Source organism: Chiloscyllium plagiosum, unplaced genomic scaffold (genome assembly GCF_037043375.1).
Source record: "Chiloscyllium plagiosum isolate Xiang-an unplaced genomic scaffold, Cpla_swu_hap1 HiC_scaffold_1, whole genome shotgun sequence".
NCBI lineage: Eukaryota > Metazoa > Chordata > Chondrichthyes > Orectolobiformes > Hemiscylliidae > Chiloscyllium > Chiloscyllium plagiosum.
Window position 1 is genome coordinate 53,655,372 of NW_028270139.1, and position 23,742 is coordinate 53,679,113.

The 23,742-nt window shown below is 38.0% G+C and overlaps 1 protein-coding gene across 5 annotated transcripts in view; it reads right to left on the bottom strand.

Moving 5' to 3' along the window:
- Positions 1-23,742, bottom strand: part of ppargc1a (peroxisome proliferator-activated receptor gamma, coactivator 1 alpha) — a 701,995-nt gene that overhangs the window by 321,310 nt on the left and 356,943 nt on the right. The window lies entirely within an intron of this gene.

Here is a 23,742-nt window from a genome sequence, read left to right on the forward strand (position 1 = left end):
TGAGGTCCCTACCATCAGCAGTTTGGAGACAACCATTGACTATAAAGTCCAAGGGAATAGATTGAAATAGATTGGTTCCTGTGAATGAGAGGTAAAGAAAGATGATAAAGTCAGGCAGGAAAACAACTTTCTTCCTTGTTGCCCACCTATCCATGCTATTCTCGTTTCACATCTGTGTCCATAATTGTTCCTCAAATTTCCCATTCTTTTAGTGAAAAATAATTGTATTTGTGTCAGCAATTTAAGCCTGAGAGCAGAAGAACCTTTTTTAACATAAAGGAACAAATGTTCGCTGACTCCTTTGTTTGAATATAGAGTTTACAATTTGTGATTAGCCTGTGCTGATGTTGTAGATAGCATGAAAACTTCATGTTGACTGTTAGTTTTAATAATGATAAAGTTAAGTGGTCTATTGTTCACCCTGCTGACTGAACACTCAACAGTGGACCCAGTAGTATACACAGCCAGCATTATAAAAAACCTGCAGCTGACCATATGTATAGAAGTGACCATGAGGAGAAGGACAGCAAACGGTGCAACAACCAAAAGAGAGCCATCTTCTGGAAAGTGACTTGAATCCAGGAGGTAGCAGGAGGAGAGAGGCCCTAATGGAACTTCATGTCGTACCGAGGCAGATATGTCCTCAATATTTGATCAAGGGACCTGATTAAAGTGTGATTTGTTTCAATCCTGGTACTTTCACCAATTGAATTGCATCTGGAACACAATGGCTCACACTGATCTTTATCAAAGAGTGCAACAGAAAATAGGGGTGGCAGCTTCATGAAGACTGGACCCACATGAGATTGGCAGCAGTGCTAACAGATAAAAAACAGTGGCAGAGAATTCCTTATTCTACTTGTCAGAGCCGAAGCATGATGTCACAGGAAAACAGGTAGGTGCCTGGTGGCTATTTTCTGATAGGTCCCTTTTGATTGGCTAAGTGATGTAAATCAAGAAATATTCTTCAGCTGAAAAGCGCAGTCAATATTTGACTTTTAGAATATTTATCCTGCAAATTAGTTAATGAAGTAGAATAGAGATGACTGGGAAGTGATATATTGTAGCTATGGCATGTGAAAGCTGGTAAATGCCGGTGTAATACATGGTCACCACATATGCAGCAAGTATTGGCTGGTCAAAGAAATTCAGCTCAGGGTTGATGAGCTGAAGTCTGAACTGCAGACACTGTGATACATCTGGAAAAAGGAGCTGTACCTGGACACTGTGCTTCAGGAGGCAGTCAATCCCTAAAATTAATTATATCAAATTTGATCCATGATCATGGACAGGACAATGTGATAGCAAGTAAAGCAGCTCAGGGGATCCAGAGTTTAGCTTTAGAGGAGCCTTAGCCAGTGCTCTGCCATAGATATGAAGTTCTTGATCTGGATGTGGATGAAGCCACAGATTGCAGGAAGGATGAGCTAATTGATCACAGTAGTATGTTCAGAATGCCTGTCAAGTGAGGGAAGAAAAGAGAAATGTAGTAGTAATAGGAAAAAGCATATTTAGGAATATAAACACTGCTCTCTGCAGCAAAGATACAGAGTCGTGAAGACTGTACTGCGTATCTGGTGCCAAGGATCAGAACACATCTTCAGGACCAGAGAGAACTTGAAGTGGGAGGGTAAGAATCCAGTTGTTGTGGCCCAAGTAGATACCAATGTCATAAGCAGGACCAGGACAGAGGTTTTGCTGAGGGAGAGTGAGCAGTTTGGCTCTAAATTAAAATTACGAAGGTATTTTGGTCTCTGGATTATTACCTGAGACACATGGGGAAGAAAGATTAGGGAGGTAAATGCATGATACAAAGATTGGTAAGTAAGAAATAGATTCTGATTCATGAGGCACTGGCAGGAGCAGTGTGGAGAGAGCTGTTCCATTGGGATGAACTTCATCTGAACCATACTGGTATCCTGGTCAATCATATAACTAAAGTTATAAGATAGGACTCTAAACTAATTAGTTTGGGGGGGGGGGCGGGGGGTGTAATATTCAACTGAAAGGAAGTTTAAAACTAATAAAGAAACAAAAGAGCAGAGGTTCAGTGAGTGAAAAGGCAAATGATAATCAAAAATTAGAAGGAAAGGGCAGAAGAACGCAGCAGAAATTAGAACCAGAGTGAGTAATAATGATAAGATTTTGACACTTAATCTGAATGCATGCAACATTTGTAAAACAAGATAAATGTGTTGACTGCACAAATAGGAATAAATTAATATAACTTTACAGCTATCACAGAGATGTGATTGCCGGTTGACCTAGATTAGGAACTCAATATTCAAGGGTCAACATTCTACGAGAATGGGCAAAAAGGAAAGGGAGATCAGTTAGCTTTGTTAATGAATAAAGGTATCAATGTGGTGATGAGTAGAAAAATAAGAAACATAAAATATAGGAGCAGTAGGCCATCCATCTCTTTAAATCTGTTCTGCTATTCAGCACCCTGCTCCTGCTTAACTCCGTAACCTTCGGTTCCTTTAGCCTGAAGTGCTAGATCTAACTCCTTTTTAAAAGCATACAATGTTTTGGCCTCAACTGTTCTCTGTGGTAGTGAATTCCATAGCCTTATCATCATCTGATTAAAGACATGTGTCCTCATCTCTGTCATTCATGGTTTACCCCATATCCTTAGACTGTGAATAGTAATATGGGTGCAATAGACAATGATTTGGATTTAACTTGGATGGAAATAAGGAATAGCAAGAGAATGAAGTAGATGCTTCGGAGTCATCTAATGCCCCCAAAGAGTTGCCTCACTGTAGGACAAGTTATACGTTGGGAAGTGGTGGAGACATACAAGAAGGGGGCTACAACTGTCATTGTGAGTGGGGGGCTGGGGACTGATTTTATTTTGCATACAAGCTGTCCCAAGGTTGCAAAGGGGTTCCGTTCCCGAGTCCGTTTGCAAGTTGATTTGTATACAAGTCAGAACACATGTTAGACAATATAACGCAGCCACTCTTAAATACAGGAAATGTTTACATGCTAGGTCTTAGTCTAGTATAGTGCAGAACTTGCCTGGGAACAGGCTGTTTTGGATTCAGAAACATGTAATGAGGTAAGATTAATAAGTGATCCATGAAGGATCCTCTAGCAATCAGAGTGGTAGAATTTCAAATTCACTTTGAGGGAGAGCAACTCGAGTCTTTGACTAGTGTGCTCAATTGAAACAATGGTAATTACAGAGGTATGAAGAAAGCGTTGTTCTAAAGAGAGTAGGAAATTAGACTAAGGGAAAAGATGGGGAATGGCAGACAATTCATAATGCTTAGCAAATAATTACTTTGGTCAAAAAGAAAGACTTGTTGAAAAGAATGAACCACACAGCGTTAACAAAGGCAGTCATGAACAGAAACCAATCAAATTCTAAGGCAAGCAAAGTGGCAATATCTAGTGGTGGACTAGAGGATTGAGAGGTTTCTTTTTAGCAGCAGGTAATTAAGAAATGAATAAAGATGGAGAACAGTGAGTATGCAATGACCTTGGCAAGATATATGTAAATAAACAGCAAGACCTTCCACCATTCTATAAAACAAGAGTAGCTAAAGTAAGTAATTCCCTAGATGCAACTGGAGAATTAATAACACACAACAGGAAATAACAAATAACTTAACCTAACATTTTGCATTGGTCTTCATGACAGAAGACATTATAAACATCCCAAAGATATCAGAGAAGCAAAGTGATAATGGAAGGAAAAACTTGCAATAGTCTCTATCACAAAGCACAAAATATACGGCAAACTAATGGAACTAAATACAAAGAAATCGCCAGAACCTGATAGCCTGCTTCCTAGGGTTTTAAGTGAAGAGCTGCAGACATGGTGGAGTCTTTGATCAATATATTTCAAAACTCATTGGATTCTAAGAAACTATGAACATGACACTCCTGTTCAAGAAGGGATGGAGAAACAAAGAAAGAATCAATTGACCAGGCTTTTGTTCGGAAAATGCTGAAGTCCATTATGAAGGAAGAGACATCAAGACATATAGAAACAGTTCATATAATCAAACAATGTCAATGTTGTTTTGTGAAAGGGAATTATGTTTGACAAATTACCTGCAGTTATTTGAAGATACAACAATCAGAATTAATAAAGTGGGAGATATAGTTTATTTAGATTTGAAGGCAGTATAAACAGTCCCATGTAAAAGTAGATTGCATAAAATAGGACCTCACAGTATTAGGGATAATGCGAGCATGAATTGAGAATTAAGACAGAAGACAGACAATCCAGAATAATAGCACTTTCTCACGTTGGAAAGAAGTTTCTATTCTAGTGTCACAAGTCTCCATTATTCACTACCTAGAATGATGACTTGGACAAGGGGGCAGAGTATAAAGTTTGCAAGGCTGCTGCTGGTATCATAGAAAGAAGAACAAGTTGTGATGAGATCATAAGGAATCCACAAGAGGATATAAATACTAAGCGGGCAAAAACTTGGTACATTGAGTTTAATGTAGGAAAGTGCAAAATTGTGTACTTTGGATGGAAAAATCAAAATGCAGATTATTATTTAAAGGATAGAGACTCTAAAAAGGTGCAATACAGCAGAATTTAGGTGCTCTTCTGCATGAATCATAAAAATGTTAGCATGCAGGTGCAACAAATCATTAGGAAGGTGAGAAGACATTTATTCATGGGGTGTGGGGTGTAGGGGGTGGGGTAAGTAGAGTTTAACAACAGGGAAGTGCCTTTATAACTGTACAGTATGTTGGTGAAGCTTACTGTATTCTGTCCTGGTCCCCATATTTAAGAAAAGGTGTGCTGGCTTTGAAGGCAGTTGAAGAGAGATTTACTCAGCTGATTTCTGGGATAAAGAGGTTGACCTATCAAGAATGACTAAACATCTTAGACCTTTATTCATTAGACTTTAAAAAAATGAGGAGCGATCTTATTGAAACATGTAAATTCTCTGATGTTTCCTCTGGTGGGGGTATCTCAAACTAAAGAAGATAGTTACAGAACAAGTGGATATTAATTTAAAATTGATGCAAAGGAATTTCTTCTTCTAGAGGGCAATGAATATCTGGAATTTGCTACCTGAGAGAGTTGCAGAGGCTAGAGAAAAGATTAGTAAAGATAAATAGAAGTCCCTTACAGTCAAAAGCAGGGGAATTTATAACGGGGAACAGAGATGGCAGACCAATTAAGTACATACTTTAGTTCAATAATGAAGATATAAAGAACATCCCAAAAATATGGCGGAGCACAGGTCTTAATGGAAAGGAGAAATTGAAAGAAATTAATATTAGTAGGGAAATGGTGTTGTGGAAATTAACAGGATTATAAACAGATAAATCCAGAGGGCTTAATAAGCTTCCTCCCAAGTGCTTAAAGTAGTGATCCTAGAAGTAGCAGATACACTGGAGGTTATTTTCCAAAATTCTATAGATTCTGGAGCAGTGCTTATGGATTGGAAGGTAACTAATGTAAGCCCACAATTTATGAAGGGAGACAGAGAGAAATAGTGAATTATAGACCAGTTAGCTTGACATCAGTAGTGGGAGAAATGCGAGAGTCCTTTGGAAGATAGTGACAAAATTGGATAAGTCAACATGGATTTACGAGGGGGAAGTCATCCTCAACAAATCCTCCGAAATATTTTGAGGATGTAACTAATAGAGTAGTAAAGGGAAACTAATGGATGTGGTTTACTTGGATTTTCAGAAGGCTTTTGATAAGGTCCTATATAGAAGATTAGCATGCAAAATTAAAGTGCATGGGACAGGCGATCATGTCCTGAATTGAGCCCGGTTGGCAGACAGGAAATAAACAGCAGGAATAAATGGGTAATTTTCCAAGTGGCAGCCATTAACTTGTGGGGTATTACAGGTATCAGTGCTTGGACCCCAGCTATACTCAATACATTAAGGATTTAAATAAGGAAGCTATCTATCATATCTCTACGTTTGCAGATGACACAAAGCTGAGTGAGAACCTAAACTATAAGAAAGATGCAGAGAAGTTTCGGTGTGATTTGGACAAGTTAAAAAGTGGGTAAACACATGGTAATGCAGTATTAGTTGGATACATGTGAACTTATCCACTTTAGTAGCAAAAACAGGCAGGCAGCTTATTAACTGCATTGTGGCATATTGAAACAGGGGAGGTGCAATGAGACCTTGGTGTCCTTGCATAATAGTCAGTCAATGTCATTGTGCAGATGCAGGAGGCAATGAAGATGCCAAATAGTATGCTGACAGCATGGCAAGAGGATTTGAGTACAGGAACAAGGATGTCTTGCAGTAAGTGTACAGGGCATTGGTAAGACTACAACTGGAGTACTGTTGTCAGTTTTGGCCTACTTTTCTGAGGAAGAATATTCTAGCTATGGAAGGAATACAGAGAAGGGTTAACAGACTGATTCCTGGGATGGTGGCATTGACATACAGAAAGAGATTGGATCACATGGGACTAGCGCAGCAGGTCAGGCAGCATCCAGGGAACAGGAGAATCGACATTTTGGGCATAAGCCCTTCTTCAGGAAGGGCTCTATGCCCAAAACGCCGATTCTCCTGTTCCCCGGATGCTGCCTGACCTGCTGCGCTTTTCCAGCAACACATTTTCAGCTCTGATCTCCAGCATCTGCAGACCTCACTTTCTCCCCATCACATGGGACTATACTCCCTAGAGTTCGGAATAATGAGGGGGATCTCGCAGAAACTTATAAAATTCTAACAGGATTAGATAGGAACTCTCTGCTGTAGTATGTTGTTGAGGTCAAAATACTGAAGACTTCCAAGAAAGATATGCTTTTTAGGGCTAAAGAGATTACAGGAAAGAGAGAGAACTGAGATCAGAGTTCTGATTGAAGTGGGCGGCACGGTGGCACAGTGGTTAGCATGTGGGCGGCACGGTGGCACAGTGGTTAGCATTGCTGCCTCACAGCGCCTGAGACCCGGGTTCAATTCCCGCCTCAGGCGACTGACTGTGTGGAGTTTGCACGTTCTCCCCGTGTCTGCGTGGGTTTCCTCCGGGTGCTCCGGTTTCCTCCCACAGTCCAAAAGATGTGCAGGGTCAGGTGAATTGGCCATGCTAAATTGCCCGTAGTGTTAGGTAAGGGGTAAATGTAGGGTGGGTTTCGCTTCGGCGGGTCGGTGTGGACTTGTTGGGCCGAAGGGCCTGTTTCCACACTGTAATGTAATCTAATCTAATCTAATCTAAAAAAAATCTATTGAATGATCAGCCGTGATAATGTTGAATGGCAAAGCAGATGTGAAGTACTGAGTGGTTCTGTTTTTGCTATTCTTGATCCTATATACTATATTTCAAAGTTTATATCAGTGAAAGTATTTATAGAAGAAGTAAACAGAATTTTAAAATACCAGCAAGTTGAACGCTATGTTGAGCTGGCACAAAAAATTGCTTGGATGACCTCTCATTGAAATCCATTCTGTGGTGTTAAGTATATACATAAACCACCGAATCAAGCATGATGTTTTTCAAGGGCTTGCTTTCAACTCACACCTGGCTTTGCAGGCACAATGCCTGGGATTTCTTTTTATTGGCTTGGCTGGAATATTCACATTCAAGAAAGATGGTGAGTTAGTTTTGTCATGGCAATTCCAGAAATTTCTGGAAGCAGTCAAATTCCCCTTCTGTGTACAGCAGTCATTGTAAATACAAGAAGATTCCAATTGTCTAAAAACACAATTTAGAGTTTTTCATAGCTTCCATCATAACATCAGTCATATTGACACCTACAAGAGGAGGCAGGATCTCTTGTTTGCAAAGAAATTCAATAGATAATAGGTGCAGGAGTAGGCCATTCTGCCCTTCGAGCCTCCACTACCATTCATTATGATCATGGCTGATCACCCTCAATCAGTATCCTGTTCCTGCCTTATCTCCATAACCCTTGATTCCAAATTCAGCTGATACTCATTCAAAGTCTCTTCAACGTTTACAAGATTCACCTCATGAGTACAGCGGGAATGTTAATTGCTGCATGTGCTGTGATGCCAACATGTACTAGTCTGTGGTTGGGATAAATTGCTAACAGCATCCTTTTCCCTTGACTGAGTCTTAGGGCCTAAGTTGAATTATGCTGGGAGTGAGGTGAGTGACTAGCAAGTATTAACAAAGATAATAAACAAGATTTAGTTTACTACATGATCAGGTACAAGTTACATTAGTAAATTAGACATTACTGCTATGACTTTTGAGAGACTGGTGGACACAGGTCTTTACCCTATTAGATCCTAAGATAATTAATCTTTTCTCACCTCATCCAAATGACATCAGATTAGGTGGAACACAATACATTAACCCTTACATGGCATACAACAGATCAGATTATAACCATGGCAATGGTCTGGCATGGAGATTATCAGGATTGTTTTAATTCTCAACCATAATACACAGATGATCTTAACTGTCAGGTCTCATTACTATACCCCAAGAATGAATCATGCATTGACCACAATGGAATTCATATGATGCTCATTGTTCATGGTTAGAAAACATTTGTGAACAGTCCACGGTCAGGCACTGAAGGACAGAATCCCCAATAATGTAAGGGCAATAAAAGATCCCAGAAGAAGTACAAAGAGGGTGAGCTGTTCCTTTGAAAAATTGTAATTTGCTATTACTTAGTAATGCATATAATTTACAGCAGCTTTCCTGACCATTATGTGAAATTTATGTAGTCTGAAGTTAAAATAGTGTTGGAGTTTGAATAACGTCAACAGACCTGCATGTTTTAATATTTATAGTGCCCTCATCTGGCTGCAGTGTGGGATTCACAAATCTTCTGAAATCCAGGAGTAAAAGTGATACAAGATCAGTATGAATTTGGATAAAATGATGGAACACTGTGGTAATTTTAACCATTAAACAACCTTTTTCAGTAAAGCATTGTGGAATTAAAAATAGTGCTAATTTACCCTACATTCTTAAGTGTTAGGTAGCAGGACATGTCTACCTCCTGTTATGACATGAAGACAAACAGTCAAAGCAAATCAACATTTCTACCTCTGTATTCACAACACATTAAAATTAAAACTTCAAAGACTCTCTTAAGCAGATTTTTCAAAACCAATCCTAGACTCTGCGAATAACCAATTTTCAGCACTAGTTTATAGCTTAAATGATAGATTTAGTAAATTCATAAACAATGTAGTAACTTTAGTAAAATTAAACAATAATCTAACTGATATTTATTTCTGGATCAATGGTGCTGGAAGAGCACAGCAATTCAGGCAGCATCAGCAAAATCGACGTTTCGGGCAAAAGCCCTTCATCAGGAATATTCCTGATGAAGGGCTTTTGCCCGAAACGTCGATTTTGCTGAAGCTCCTTGATGCTGCCTGAATTGCTGTGCTCTTCCAGCACCATTGATCCAGAATCTGGTTTCCAGCATCTGCAGTCATTGTTTTGACCTAACTGATATTTATGTTTAAACCCTATACCTTTATTTTCAGCCCAATTTACAAAAATGACAAACAAATCCAATTAAAAGGATAAATCAAATAAAATTACAAACTGACCAGATCACTTTAGTGGTTTTTCATAATGCAATGTCCCATAGGCATAAATGATTGTTTAAATGGTTGATTTTCTGAAGAAGTTGATCAGGGCCACCTTTTCAGCTCACTCAGAAGTCAACAATATTTATTGGTTAATTTCTATTCTCAGAGCTTCCAACAGCTAATAACAGGTGGTTAGGCAGGAACCATTCAAATCTTCATGCCGTTGTATCAACAGTCGAACTCTTTCTCCCAGAAAACACAATCCAAAACCCAATTCAAAACTCTAGCCTCTCCTGATTGAACTGACTGTGTCCCACAAACTCCCAGTTACCGTTCAACATCTGTCAGAGGCCACAAGCTCTCTCCAAGACTTGCTGGAAACAATTCTCAGGCACTGGCCTCATTAGTGGCCAACATCTACTATTGTTTAAACATACTGCTCTCCCCTTTGTGTTGGAGTATCTGTTGAAACTTTTTAATTAAAATCAAACTTGCAATTAATTCCCAGGTCTGGCCTCCCAAGCAAACCACAGCTTGTTTGTTCTGATTTTTTTTTCAAACACAAGCTGCTGCCCACAGTCCAAACATCATTTTCAGCTCACAGTTGTCAGTTCCAAACTAAAATTGATATTAGAACAAAATAACAATAAAGAAAAACCTGTAAGGGTTCTAACTCTCCAAAAGAATAATAAAATGAAACTCCTATCAATATGAAATTAGCAATTTTGCTACAAAGAGAGAGGAATTCAGTTAGAATAGAAATTTAATGCAGTTTCAATTTTATACAGCTCATTTTACACTAGTCAAGCGGACTTTTAAGTGTGGAAAATTAGTCTGTTACACCATGGGAGAAGTTGAGGGTTTCATTATATCTATATGACGTTGCTTTCATCTTGCTGATATCATGTAAATTATATAAACTAGGACATCTTGGGAAAAAATATCTTTTCAGTATGAAACTGAACTACGTTTAAATGCTAACCTTCATGAGGACTACATTATGTGAATCAAAAAACACAATGATACATTTCAATCCTACAAAAATATACTTTGTTCATGTTGACAAGCTGCCTATTGTGATCAGACTATCAAACTTTCAATTTTTACATCACGTTTTGTATTGATGTTCATTTTTCCATTGTTCATGTCCTGTCAAAGGAGATCATGGATGTTATTTTACTTGCTCGGTATAGCCACATATTTTTATTTAAGCTCAGCAAAAAGACTTGTACTTCTTTTGATTTAGCATGATTATAACAATGTACAGTAAAACAGCATTGCACAGTAAAACAGTTTAGTTATCTTTAGCATATTTCAGCAGCACATGAAAGTGCATCATTCATTATAACCAGAGTGCTACCTAAAATAAAATTAACTTACATTAGGGAAACTCCTGTTAATAAAAATACAAAATGTTAGATTTAATATTGTCTGCCATGTAGAAATTTTCATGGTTCCAAATTTTTTCAGATCTTGACTTGCTATGCCACTAAAATTTTTGTGGAAGTTTAGCGGAAAATCCAAGGAAACTCAGGTTTTATTTTAAATAAAAACTCCCTTGGATATTCAATAAAGAAAGCAATAATAAAAATCTAGTGTTGGCTTACAATAACTTAATGACAAATAATTTCTGTTTTTCTTAAATATATTCTTTCTTCCATTTTTGGTTTTGTCATCATTTCTTTCCTATAAATTCTATGACTTCCAGCTACTGTTAAGAACCTTATGAATAAGGTGTATATATTATAAATAATCACAATATTTGAGCCTTAGAAGAATGGAATAAAATTTGTGCACTGAGTACTCCAGAATTTTCAATATATCCTCTCAGCAGGTAAGGCTCCTGATCAACAAAATAAATTAAAAGGATTACTCTTCATAAATAAATTACAAAAAAGATGCATGCTCTTTAATGGAAAGAGCTTATAATTATTAAAATTAGATTTGGCAAATCAATTCACAATTCTAATTGTACTTAAGACTTCCGTAGCACTGTTAACTTCTTTAAAAGTCATAATTTATGTTATTTTTGCTATAATGCAGAATACACACAGGTATCACGCTCTATCATTCTTGCAACATCTTTAGTTCACTAGAAGATGAGATAGTGAGGACTGCAGATGCTGGAGAGTCAGAGTCGATAAAGTGATGTGCTGGAAAAGCACAGCAGGTCAGGCAGCATCTGAGGAGCAGGGGAGATGACATTTCAGACAGGACCTTTCATCAGGATTGTGCTTTATCCAGTGCCACACTTTATCGACTCTGTCATAGATTGGCAGCAAGGATTACTTTATTCACCAGAATTTCATGCAGCATCATCACAATTTCAGTAACTATAGAACATGGGGTCAGATGCTAGGCTTCTTCTGCAACTTGCTTCTTAGACTCACGCTTGCTTGTCTCTGTATATTACTGAGATTTTTTTATCAAATTAACTTCCTGTTACATTAGTACATATAGTTACTGACCTATTAACTGCACCAAGTCATGATTTTAGCCTAGAGGTTTTCAAAATCCAATCCATATATTTGGTTGTTTCCTGTTAAAGGCCTATTCCTGTTGCATGATCATTTGACGTTCTCATCATGATGGTCATTCGAATAACAGACAGGGTGCAAATATATCACTGGTGCCTGATTAACATATTGTAATAAGGACCTGACCTGGCTATGTGAGAATTTAGGCCACCTGCCCTGCAGATTGACTCAAAATTATAGACAGCAAAATCCAGATATTTAGCAGCACAAGACTTTCTATTTCCCAGTCATAATTAGCTTCAAGATTTCAAAATAATCAGATAAATGACTTTAAATGTGTAAGTGTATGGAAAACTCTGAGAGAAACAACCAATGAGAATTCATAGATAAGAAAGCAAACATTTACCCTGCTCACCACCTGGTTTAAAGAGTTGGAATTGTCCCTATTGTGACAGCTAATAATAGCAAAGTTGTACCATCTACAGGGGATCAATTCCGAAAGCAAAGCCTAACACTGACTATCGTTGATATCAGTTAAACACTACTTAGTACATTTTTATGGTGATCTTTTCTCTAACATATTAAAAGGAATGCTTACTTGTTCAACTAAGTAAGTCAACAACAAGCTTAAAAGAGCTGACAGAAGGAAATTATATGAATGCAATAAGCACTCAACAGCTCTACATTATCACCAGCGTATATTTATATAGAAATAAAATTAAAAAGGATTTCTACAATGCATATAGTATACCATTCAACTGGAGCATGTTATCTTATTTGCTGAAAGCATGTCAGAAAATGTATCTGCATAAACAATGTTTCTTGCAAATTATGTCCCAGAACAGGCAAGAGAAAGAAAGTCCATCACATGATGTGCTATATTCTCACTTGTCCAAGTCCTGTGTCACAAATTGTTCACAAGAGCCCTAGGACCCTCGATGAAGAAGATGGCCCTTAAATAATCTTAATCAAAAACACTTCCAAAATACAGTTAACTGCTTTAAAACTATAGGGAGATATAGTTGATAAAAAGGAATACAGAAACAAAAAGAATGAGAATGCAAAAGCAATCAATGAAAGAAAAGGAGAAGAGTGTTGTATTACATTCCACAGTCATTATGTACTTATGCCTTTAAGAGAAATGTTCATAATATAATTACTGTATCATAAAATGTGACCTGTGGGTATAAAGGTCTCATACTCCATTCTACTTCAGTTGACTTGAAGCATGATAAGCTTTTGAAAGCACACTGCTCTGTTGTAACCGATAGTTACCCCGACACTTAGTTGCGTGTGAATATAATTCGTCCGCATAACAGTAGCACAATAAATGTCTGTTGAATTCTTTAACACCACAACATTCAACCTAGTGTCTTGCATTACAATTGTTAACATAGGCATTGCTATATTAAATAAACCAACACATTTGAGGCAAAGTCACATCATGCTAACAATGGTGGACATCTACAAAAGATATCCATATCTTCATGGGAGACATTTGAAAAACTAATTAAAGACCAGTCAGACAACAGCTTTTGACAGCATAGAATTCAGAAAAAGGGACATTTTCTCACTCTCCAGCTGCTGCAGATTGTAAGAGTACAGACATGCAATCAAATCTAAGGATAGTGCATTAAAAATTCTTTCAAGATTCAAAAAATTTAGAAGTAAAGGCTATAGATCTGCACTGAAACAACTGACCTTGAGTATCTGACCTTTGTAGCTTCCTTTGAAGAAAATCAATTACGTGGTTTTGACAACAAATGCCAAAGTGTTCCAAGAAATCGTTAGTTATTTCTACTATTTTCTGTCTTCAAAGTGGCACAAGAATGAAAAAAAAATTGTGACATTTTAACTCCTTTTTTGTTATGAATGTCACCTACAGATAGAAAGCTAATACTACAAACCTGTATGTTTTAACATAAAAACTTGCAATTCTTAAAGGAAAAAAAGGATAATAAGAGGAAGAAAAAAAATTGAAAATAAATGCAGAGAAAATAAAAGAAATATATACTGCATTCCACTTAACCTGAAAAGAGAAATGGAAGGCAAAAACCTAATTAGGAACTGGGAATTCATTGCCACCTTTATTGAATTACAACTACTTAAACAACATAAGCAGTTCCATTTTACAGAACAAATGCCACTGCCAAGGAGGAGCTTTGCATAACTAACACATTCAGTCTTCCTATAACTAATCAGAAAAATTCAGAAAAGATCTGGGAATTTCTTGAAGACTAGCTCAAGGTAAGAATTAACTTGCAGATTAACAGACTCTGATTCATATCACAAGACAGACACCTCAAATGGGTATGAATGTGACTTTCCAAACAGAACTGTCATAGAGCCACTTTAGGTTGGCCACCAACTTACATCAATTAAAGCCTTTAGGAAAAATACTTTGAGAAAGAAAAGAGCAAAATCATTGAAGCATTACTTGATGGTGGTTGCAAATATTAAGCAATAGTGTCAGATCAACAATAATTATATACTATTCATGCAGTGAACTCTATTGGTATGATCAGCAAAGTGCACCAAACAAATTAAATTTGTCATAACTGTGGTATCTCACACCAACACAAAAGTTTCCCAACTTTTCTTGATATCTTAAAACATGTGATGGCAATGGTCGCTGGCCATACATGTGCACAGAATCTGGTTCCAAATACTAACCACACCCCAAAACAAAGCACAGCTGATGGACAAGATGATACACGCCACTGCACTGGCAGTCAATCAGGAAGTTAGGAAGGCATACTAACCCAAAGACATCAAGGAGGTTTAGAATCAAGCAAATAAAAGGCTAATTTTAGGAGCTGACCCAGCTTTCCAGACTGTAAACCTCATTCACCATGTTGACAATCAGAACGTTTTGCAACCATTAGTATCATATATCCTGAAAAGGAAGGACAAGACACACTAGAAGTGAAAATTGACATGGGAGCAAGTGCCAACATATCATCATTACATATCTTGAAAAACATGCAGGTTTTACAGTATAGTCTATGAGAGACTGGCTCACAGCTCACATTCACATGATGTTCCATCCACACCCTGGACAAAAGTAGATTCACAACCAACCTTTTTATTATGCATGGGAAAAATTATATCCTTATCATAGATTACTTCTCTAAATTTCCCCCTGCTTAATAACTTAGCAACACAACACGCATGGTCACTGCTGACATAATGAACACTACGACCAGTTTAGTGCATATCCCAGAATGGATATTATTTGACAACGGACCACAGGTCACCGGCAAATGACTTCAAACTTTCGTACTGAGTAGAGTGTCTCCCTATTACACTGTACCTCCACAATGCATGCTTAAACAGTCTTGTACAATTCTATGACCATTAGTTATCAGTTAAGGTCTTCACATTCCATTGCTCCAATCTCATGCAACACTGTTGAAGGAGTTACCATTCTCAGCACAGCTTATACTCATTATCGAGTGAGATGGACCTTGCCCAGAAACTGGTCATCTAACTCTTCCAAGACACCTGACATCTTCTTAAAAGATAGAGAAGAATGAAAGGAATACACTACAAATGAGTAGGCAAAGAATTACCAAAACTATGCACTGAGCAGAGAATGCTATTGACAGAATATACGAATCCCTGCAGTACGGAAACAAGCCCTTCGACCCAACGAGCCCACACCAACCTTTTGAAAAGCATCCCACTCAGACCAATCCTCTTACCCTATCCCTGTAATGCTGTATTCCCCATGGACCTAACCTACAAATCCTTGAACATTATGGGCAATTTAGCATGTCCAATCTACCTAACCTGCACATCTTTGGATTGTGGGAGGAAACCGCGGCACCTGGCCGGAAACCGCACAGACTGAGGAGAATGTGCAAACTCCAAGCAGTCAGCAAGCCCGGGGGTGGAATTGAACCCAGGTCCCAGCACTGTGAGTCAGCAGTACTAACCACTGAGCCACCGTGCTGCCCTTAGAATTACAAAATGTAAATAATCAGATACCAGGAAAAGGTTTCTTGAATATGCAGCCAGCTCAAATAATTTGAAGTCATTACTGATCATGGTATGAAATTGCAAATGAACAGAAGGCAATTCAGCAAATAATTGGACACCAACCATGCACAAAAAAAAAGAACCCTCCAATGATGGTGACTGAATGATAGTGTTAAGTAATAGCAATCAGCAATAAACAACCAAGTTGTCAAACAGGTGCCACAAAGTTAATGCATATCCCTCTAGGTGGGTGCATGATAACCAGATCAGGATAATTTGCCAAAACTTCAAAGCGTTACATTAATGTTTGAAATATTGATCTTTAAACTCTATTGTTCTGTTTATATAATTAGCAAATTGACAAAATGTGCCTATGTACAACCATGTATTTCTGTTTTGGGTATATTTTTATCTTGGGTAAAAGAGAGATGTTGCATTATGCCTCATGGTCAGTATGTCAGTACATCATCTCTATATCATATCATGTGGCCAAAGGTTGTAGAGAATGGATAAGAAAAACAGACGCATATTAACCTTCTCAGCAGTACATAACAAATCGTGAGTTGCATTTTGAAAAAGTGCAGTTGAGTTGTTGATTTGGCCAACTTTTATCTTTCCACTTGCAAAACAGATTACCTAATAATTTATCCAATTTCTGGTTGCAGAAATACACTGATGACATATTGTCTTCAAAGCACTATATTAGCATTTTAGTATTTTGGCACCTCCTGAGGTTGTCAGATTTACATTATATATTGTTCAGTATAATGTATGACTTATGGCAGCTTTAATTTAACACCGTCAACTCAGTTCTTGGGCTGACTGAAAGCAAAATACCAGTGTATATATTTACAACCTAAGTCATTGCTCATCCTATGATTCTTTACTAATTACAATTGTACAATCAGAGGACTTCAGAAAACAAATAACACATTCAGCACATCTCCTCCGGGAGAAGCCAACATACAATGCAAATGAAGTTCAATCTGCAAGAGAACTCTCAACAGCATTTAGATTTTGTTACCACGTAAAAATGAAGCAATGACCATCATTAACTCCCATTCTGTGAATGCCTGGGCCAGGTAAGGGAGGTGTCCTGATAATACTGTGGTGGAGAGGGAACTTCCATTTCTGGCATTACAACCTCTGGGAATCCACTGGAAGGTCACTCAATTTATATGAAAGTATCCCATGCAGCAGCGGGTAATCTTGATGCCTGCAAAATGGCAATTTGGGTTGGAGGTGATCCTTAGTTGACCCCTTAATTGACCCTGTTGGCCACACTACTGATGTTCCTACTATTGTTAACATGATACAATGTCAGGAAAAGTTCAGTTTCCTGTCCCTAAGCCATCTTCTACCATTTTATGACACCTTCCATCTTTCAGTTCATCACCAAATGGCTTGTAAATCCAGCCTTCTACATCTCCATAATGTTTACACCTGTTCTTTTTAAATGCTCCCTATACTCACCAGTCACTTTACAACCACCATTTTTCTCAAAGGGAAGACAGATGCTACACCAAACACCTTTTTCATTTTTAGATTGAAGCCAGGAGATAATGGAGCTGATTTCTGAACAGTGAGGCCTAGCACTCTATCTCCAGCAACATTGGTGATCACTCATCCACTCCCAACATTTACCTGCAAACCGCAATCCATCAGTACCCAATCAAGCATTAATAGTTAGCAGAGAATTCCCAACAGTTTTTGACATAAAGCAGAAGGTAACCTGATGATGTAAATATCCAAGTAGGTTCTGGTATATTTGAGCAGGAGCCAAGATGTGTATGACCTTGACACAGAGAAAAAACAAATAATGACTTGTTTACAGAGCTTGAGATATATTTTAATGTTCATGTAATGTCTCCCAAAAAGTCACGGCAAATGATTAGGAAAAGTTACGCATTAAAATCCAGACAGGTCTAAACTCACTGCAGGATAACTTAGACCAAATGACAACTGCAGAATCTGCAACCTTCCTCTATTTCTTCAGAGGACAAGGCAATCACTTGATTCAGTATGAAGAATATAAGCAAAATACTGCAGATGCTGGAACTGGAGTTCTGAAGAAGAGATCAACTAGGAGAAAGTGAGGACTGCAGATGCTGGAGACCAGAGTTGAAAAATGTGGTGCTGGAAAAGCACAGCAGGACAGGCAGCATCAGAGAAGCAGGAGAATCGACGTTTCGGGCATAAGCCCTTCTTCAGGAATGAGGCTGGTGTGCCAAGCGGGCTGAGATTAAAGGTAGGGGGGAGGGAATTTGGGGGAGGGGCACTGGGAATACGATAGGTGGCAGGAGGTGAGGGTGAGGGTGATAGGTCGGAGAGGGGATGGGGGCGGAGAGGTCGGGAAGAAGATTGCAGGTCAAGAGAGCGGTGCTGAATCCGGGGGTTGGGACTGAGATAAGATGGGGGGAGGGGAAATGAGGAAGCTGGAGAAATCTACATTCATCATGTGTGGATGGAGGGTTCCTAGGCGGAGAGACCCCAGACTCAAACCATGAACTCTATTTCCTCTCCACTGATACTGCTAGATCTGCTGAATCTCTCCAGCATTCTCTCAATACTTCAACATAACTCAATATGAAGGCTTTGTACAAAGGTTGCAGATCCAAAGGACAAAGGAGTATTCATTCAGGTGACTCAAGCTTAATGATGTGAGCATTGCTCAGAATCCACATTGATTATAAATCTTGTATGGATAGGGTTGACAGTCAGAATCTTTTTTCCCCAGAGTTGAAGTGTCTAATATTAGGGGTCATGCATTTAATTTGAGAGGAGGAGGGCATGAAGGGCAAGTTTTTTTTTTACACAGAGAGTGGTAGGAGTGTGGAATATGCAGTGGTGGTGGAGGCAGGTATGATAGGGGCATTTAAGGGACTTTTAGATAAGCACATGAATATGCAAGGAATGGAGGGATATAGACCAAAGGCAGACAGAAGGGATTAGTTTAATTTGGTATCATGTTTGGCACAACAGCATGGGCTGAAGGGCCCGTACCTATGCTGTACAGTTCTATGTTTTATTAGTGGTATCTAGAAATCTAGTAGCCAAAACATTTACATACTCTTATAGCAATAGCACAGTAAGCACTCAGTTATCCTCTTGCAAGTAAAGTTTTCAATGACCAGGAGCTGCCTAGGATCCCTGGATTGAAATCAGTTCAACCCATGTCCATTCCAAGATCAGGAGATTAAGGCCATCTATATCCAGAAAGGGATATTTTTCAGCTGAAGTCTACATCAGGCAAAAGGCAGAAAACGTGTTAGAAAATCTATGCTATGATAACGTGTTTCTACAAACGATGGTAATAAATCACTGTAATATTTTATGCAAAGATTATTTGATGTCTGGACTTTTTGTATGGCATTAAGGAAAAGATAAAGGACTGGTGTCAGGTCTCAATGTTAAAATGTGATAATTTTCTGTGAGAAGCAAGGATTTTACTTGGACCATGATGTGTTTGGCAAAGGAAGAAAAACTTTTGAAGGGTGAAACTTTCTAATAATAGTTCTGTATTCATCAGTGAAGATAAGCTCAATAATCAATCTTGTAACTACAACGCAGCCATTGCTATTGCCCATCTTCTTGTTCTTCACTGGTCAGGAATTCAACATCAACTTAATTATCACATTCTAAGGTTGATAAAAAAAAGCCTTTTCAGTACTTTGAAATGAGTATGTAATATGAACTTTAGCACAATGCTAACACTGTGTGACACAGTGAATGCTGTTTGTACCTTACAGCTTGGTTGCAGAACCTCTCCCCAGCAATCAGCTGAGCTCCTTCAAACAATTTTGGAAACACAAGAGGTAAATCTCCTGAGAAAAATCTCAGAAAGTGCACCTGGGTCTATACATCCCAGTGGATACAAATTGTTGGGATGTCTAGCTTTCTATTATTGCCACCTAAGTAATCTAGTTTCCCCTACAGTCTTCTGGCGCTAAGTATCTCTGGCAATACAGTAAACAAAGAAAGATTCCATTTGGGCATTCATTATGTAGATGTTCTCCTCCTCAATATTTATGCAAATTTGGAATGCTTTCCAAAGACACAACTAAATGTCGAATCGTAAAATCCCTACAGTGTAGAAAATGGTCATTTGGCCTATCACATCCACACCGACCCTCTGAAGAGCATCCCACCCAGTCCTAAAATGGCCCATTGTAACCCTGCATTTACAATGGCTAATACACCTAAACTGCACATATCTAGACACTACAGGGCAACTTAGCATGGTCTACCCATCTGACGTGCACATCTTTGGATTGTGGGAGGAAACCAGAGCACCCAAAGGAAAGCCACACAGACATGAGGAGAATGTGCAAACTCCACAGACAGTCACCCAAGGCTGGAATTGAACCTGGGATCCTGGCGCTGTGAACACAGAAGTGCTAACCGCTGAACCACCATGCAGACTCCTGAGATGTAGGAGATGGATTCTTGAGAAATGGGTAAAAGTACATGTAATATGGGCAAACACCTGAACAAAATTCTCAATGATCTGTGTTCCACTACCAAGATTTTTAAACAGTGGTGCACAATGTCAAAGACAATAAAGGACAGGTAACTTAGCTGCATCATTTATGTTTGACTATCATTGGTTGTTTAGGGGGAACTTCAGTGTACACTTAATTTATATTCAGGTGCTTCTCCAGTGGAACCACAGCATGAATCAGCTCAGTCAGATTTTGATGGCTCCATAAATGCACAAATCTCAAACTTTATTATCCATCAAAGCATGAATTCAGGCCACCAAGTTGAATATGCTGCAATCGAATTTTGCATAGCGAGCACTGTTGTTTATTGAAAATAAAGAAAACTTTGAATTGTTTTGTGAAATGCTTTATTAAATAAATACACATTTAATGGGATGAGATGCTCTTCAGAGACTTAGTGTGGATGTTTTGGGTCAAATGGCTCAATGTTTCCACATTGGAGGGATTCTATAAAAAAAACTCAGACTTTTCCCACAAAGCTTGTAAAATGTGCAGCTTAACTACAAAGATAGTCAATACTGATAAGTAATTATGATTGAGTAAAGTTCTTCCATTTACACAATTGTAAGACATTGCTTGATTTAGTGTTAAACCATTTTGATCAGTAGATCCAGAAATGGTATTGAATTAGTTCATCACATTAATAGCAGCAACTGGCAGGGTGCAGCTGGCCTCTGTATCCCTGCAATAGAATGGAAAAGGTCAGGCAGAATTCCTTACCCTAGTTGCTAGCTACTCAGCCGTAACAACGCTAATGGTAGATTAGGCTGCAAACATTTACTATCAAGAATTCTACATGAAGAAAGGTTTCTTAGGTGAAGTTGTGAAGAGGCTGCCAGAACCAATCAAACAGTAACCAAACACGAAGTATGTAGAATCCTTCTGAGAGAAGGGAACTGAAGCAGATAAAACATAAGCAAAGAGGGGAGGGGATGAACAGTTTACAAAAAGAGTCCACTAACCAAATTGAAATGCTATTAATAACCAAAAAAAGTACCTGTACTGCTGCATGTTCTCCTCTCAATTATGTCAATATTTAAGGCTAAACATAAAATTTTAAAATTTAAAAAATCTTATTACTGGAGCTCTAACAGATGTTGCTTCATCACAATTTGGGTCTGACATAAACAATTAGTTCCAGAAGGTTGAAAGAGAAGATTCATTAAATAACTGCAGGTCGGGGATTTCCAAAGAAATTTACCTAACCACTTTTCTTTATCTGATATTAATCACTGAAGCTTGAAGTTAGAAGCATCTATTAAACAAGGAAAAATAAGTGGGTAAAATTCAAATAACTGTTTAATACATTTTTCACATAGTCTGATTGTTTCATCTTATATTTCAATGTTGCATCTCAGGATATATTTTATAAAGCTTCTGAACCCAGTGCTGAGCTCTATGATGTATTCATTCTGCAAAAAACTTAAATTACTGTATTCAATGAAAGACAAATGGCTTTTCAAATTGTAGACCAGAAAATAATTTAACTTCACCAATTAAATCAATGGTAAGTGAATTAAAGAATTTTTTTTATTAAGTTTGATTAAGGCAAATGCTGAAAGAGCCAGGTTTTTGCATGAAAATGGCAAGATTGGTTGTCTCCACCATAACCACAGCAATCTGTGCAATTTAAATGATAGACTAAATCCAAACCATAAAATACCAATGTATCCTATTTTGTACATCATTAGCATTTGTGTGTACTTCAGTGCCTCAAATAAAGGAATGGTGCATTAGTTTGTAATTTAAACTCAATTTTACTCTTCTAATAATATTCCATTCAATACACCCCTATTACCTCTTGAATTTGTTTGCCTGCTTGTGTTCCAATATGATTGGCATATGTTTGCATATATTTATCGTGATAACTTAGCTTTTACACTAATTTTCAATGCAATTTATGTTGCAACACAATCTTCAGTCCGCTAATGTGTTTTTGAATAATGTACCAAAATAGAAATAAAAATAATTAAAAGTTGAGTGATTACGCAAATCTATAGCAGATAAAGCATAACGTGGATAAATATGAGGTTATGTACTTTGATAGCAAAAACATTGTAAGGCAGATTATTATCGGAATGGTGATAGATTGGGTAAGGGAGAGGTGCAACAAGGCCTGGCTGTCTGGATGACCAGTGAGCTCAGAATCAGGGGTCACAGTCTAAGGATATATTTAGAATTGAAATGAGAAGAAATGTTGTCACCCAGACAGTAGTTAGCCTGTGGAATTTGTTGCTACAGAAGTGGTTGAAGTCAAAACATTGAATGAAGGAGTTAGATATAGTTCTTTGCACTCAAGGGATCAAAGCTAGAATAGGGTAATAAGATGGTCAGCCATGATCATACTGAATGATGCAGCAAGCCGAAGTGCCAAATGACATACACCTGCTCCTATTACTATTATTATTGATATATAATTAAGTAATATTACATAATACTAAAATACTAATAAATGCTGTAATTTTCATGCAATTAAATGTAAACAAATCAAAGCTACTGATTGCACAATTGGTGCTTGTAAATTTATCAGTAACTTTTCTTTGTTTACATTTATTGCAAAGAGTACAATATTTTGCCAGTAATGCTGAAAACTTCTCCAGAACTAGCCCCAGTCATATGTTCCCGTATGCGAATGTCTGCTGACACCCCAAAAATATTCTCAGTGCACATGTGTAAAATGTGCAGTAGATCTGCCATTACTGCATGATATTGTTCCATTAATGTTCACTCATACTTATTGTACTTACTTGGGTGCAATGAAGAATTACCATATTGATTCCCAGGATAGCAGGACCAACTTATGAAGATTGGTTTGGACTACGTTCACTGGAATTTAGAAGAATGAGGAGGGATCTCATAGAAATCTATGAAATCCTAACAGGACTAGACCAAGGTGAATGCAGTAATGATGATCTCATTGACCAGGGAGTCCAGAACCAAAGGTCATAGTTTAAGGATATGGGTAGGCCTTTTAGGACTGAGATGATGAGAAATTTCTTGCCCCAGAGAGTGAAGAACCTGTGGATATCTCTGCCACAGAAAGCAGTTGAGACCAAAACATTGATTGTTTTCAAGAAGGTGTTAAATACAGTCCTCAGAGCTAAAGCGATCAAAGACTATGGGGAAAAAGTGGGAACGGGATACTGAATTGGATGATGTGCCATGATCTTATCGAATGGTGAAGCAGACTCATAGGACCTGCTCCTATTTTCCATATTTCTATGGCTACATCCTTGACACCATAACCCAATTATTTTCACCTATCGCCTTACTCAGTTACCCAGCTTACCCACCTGCCCACA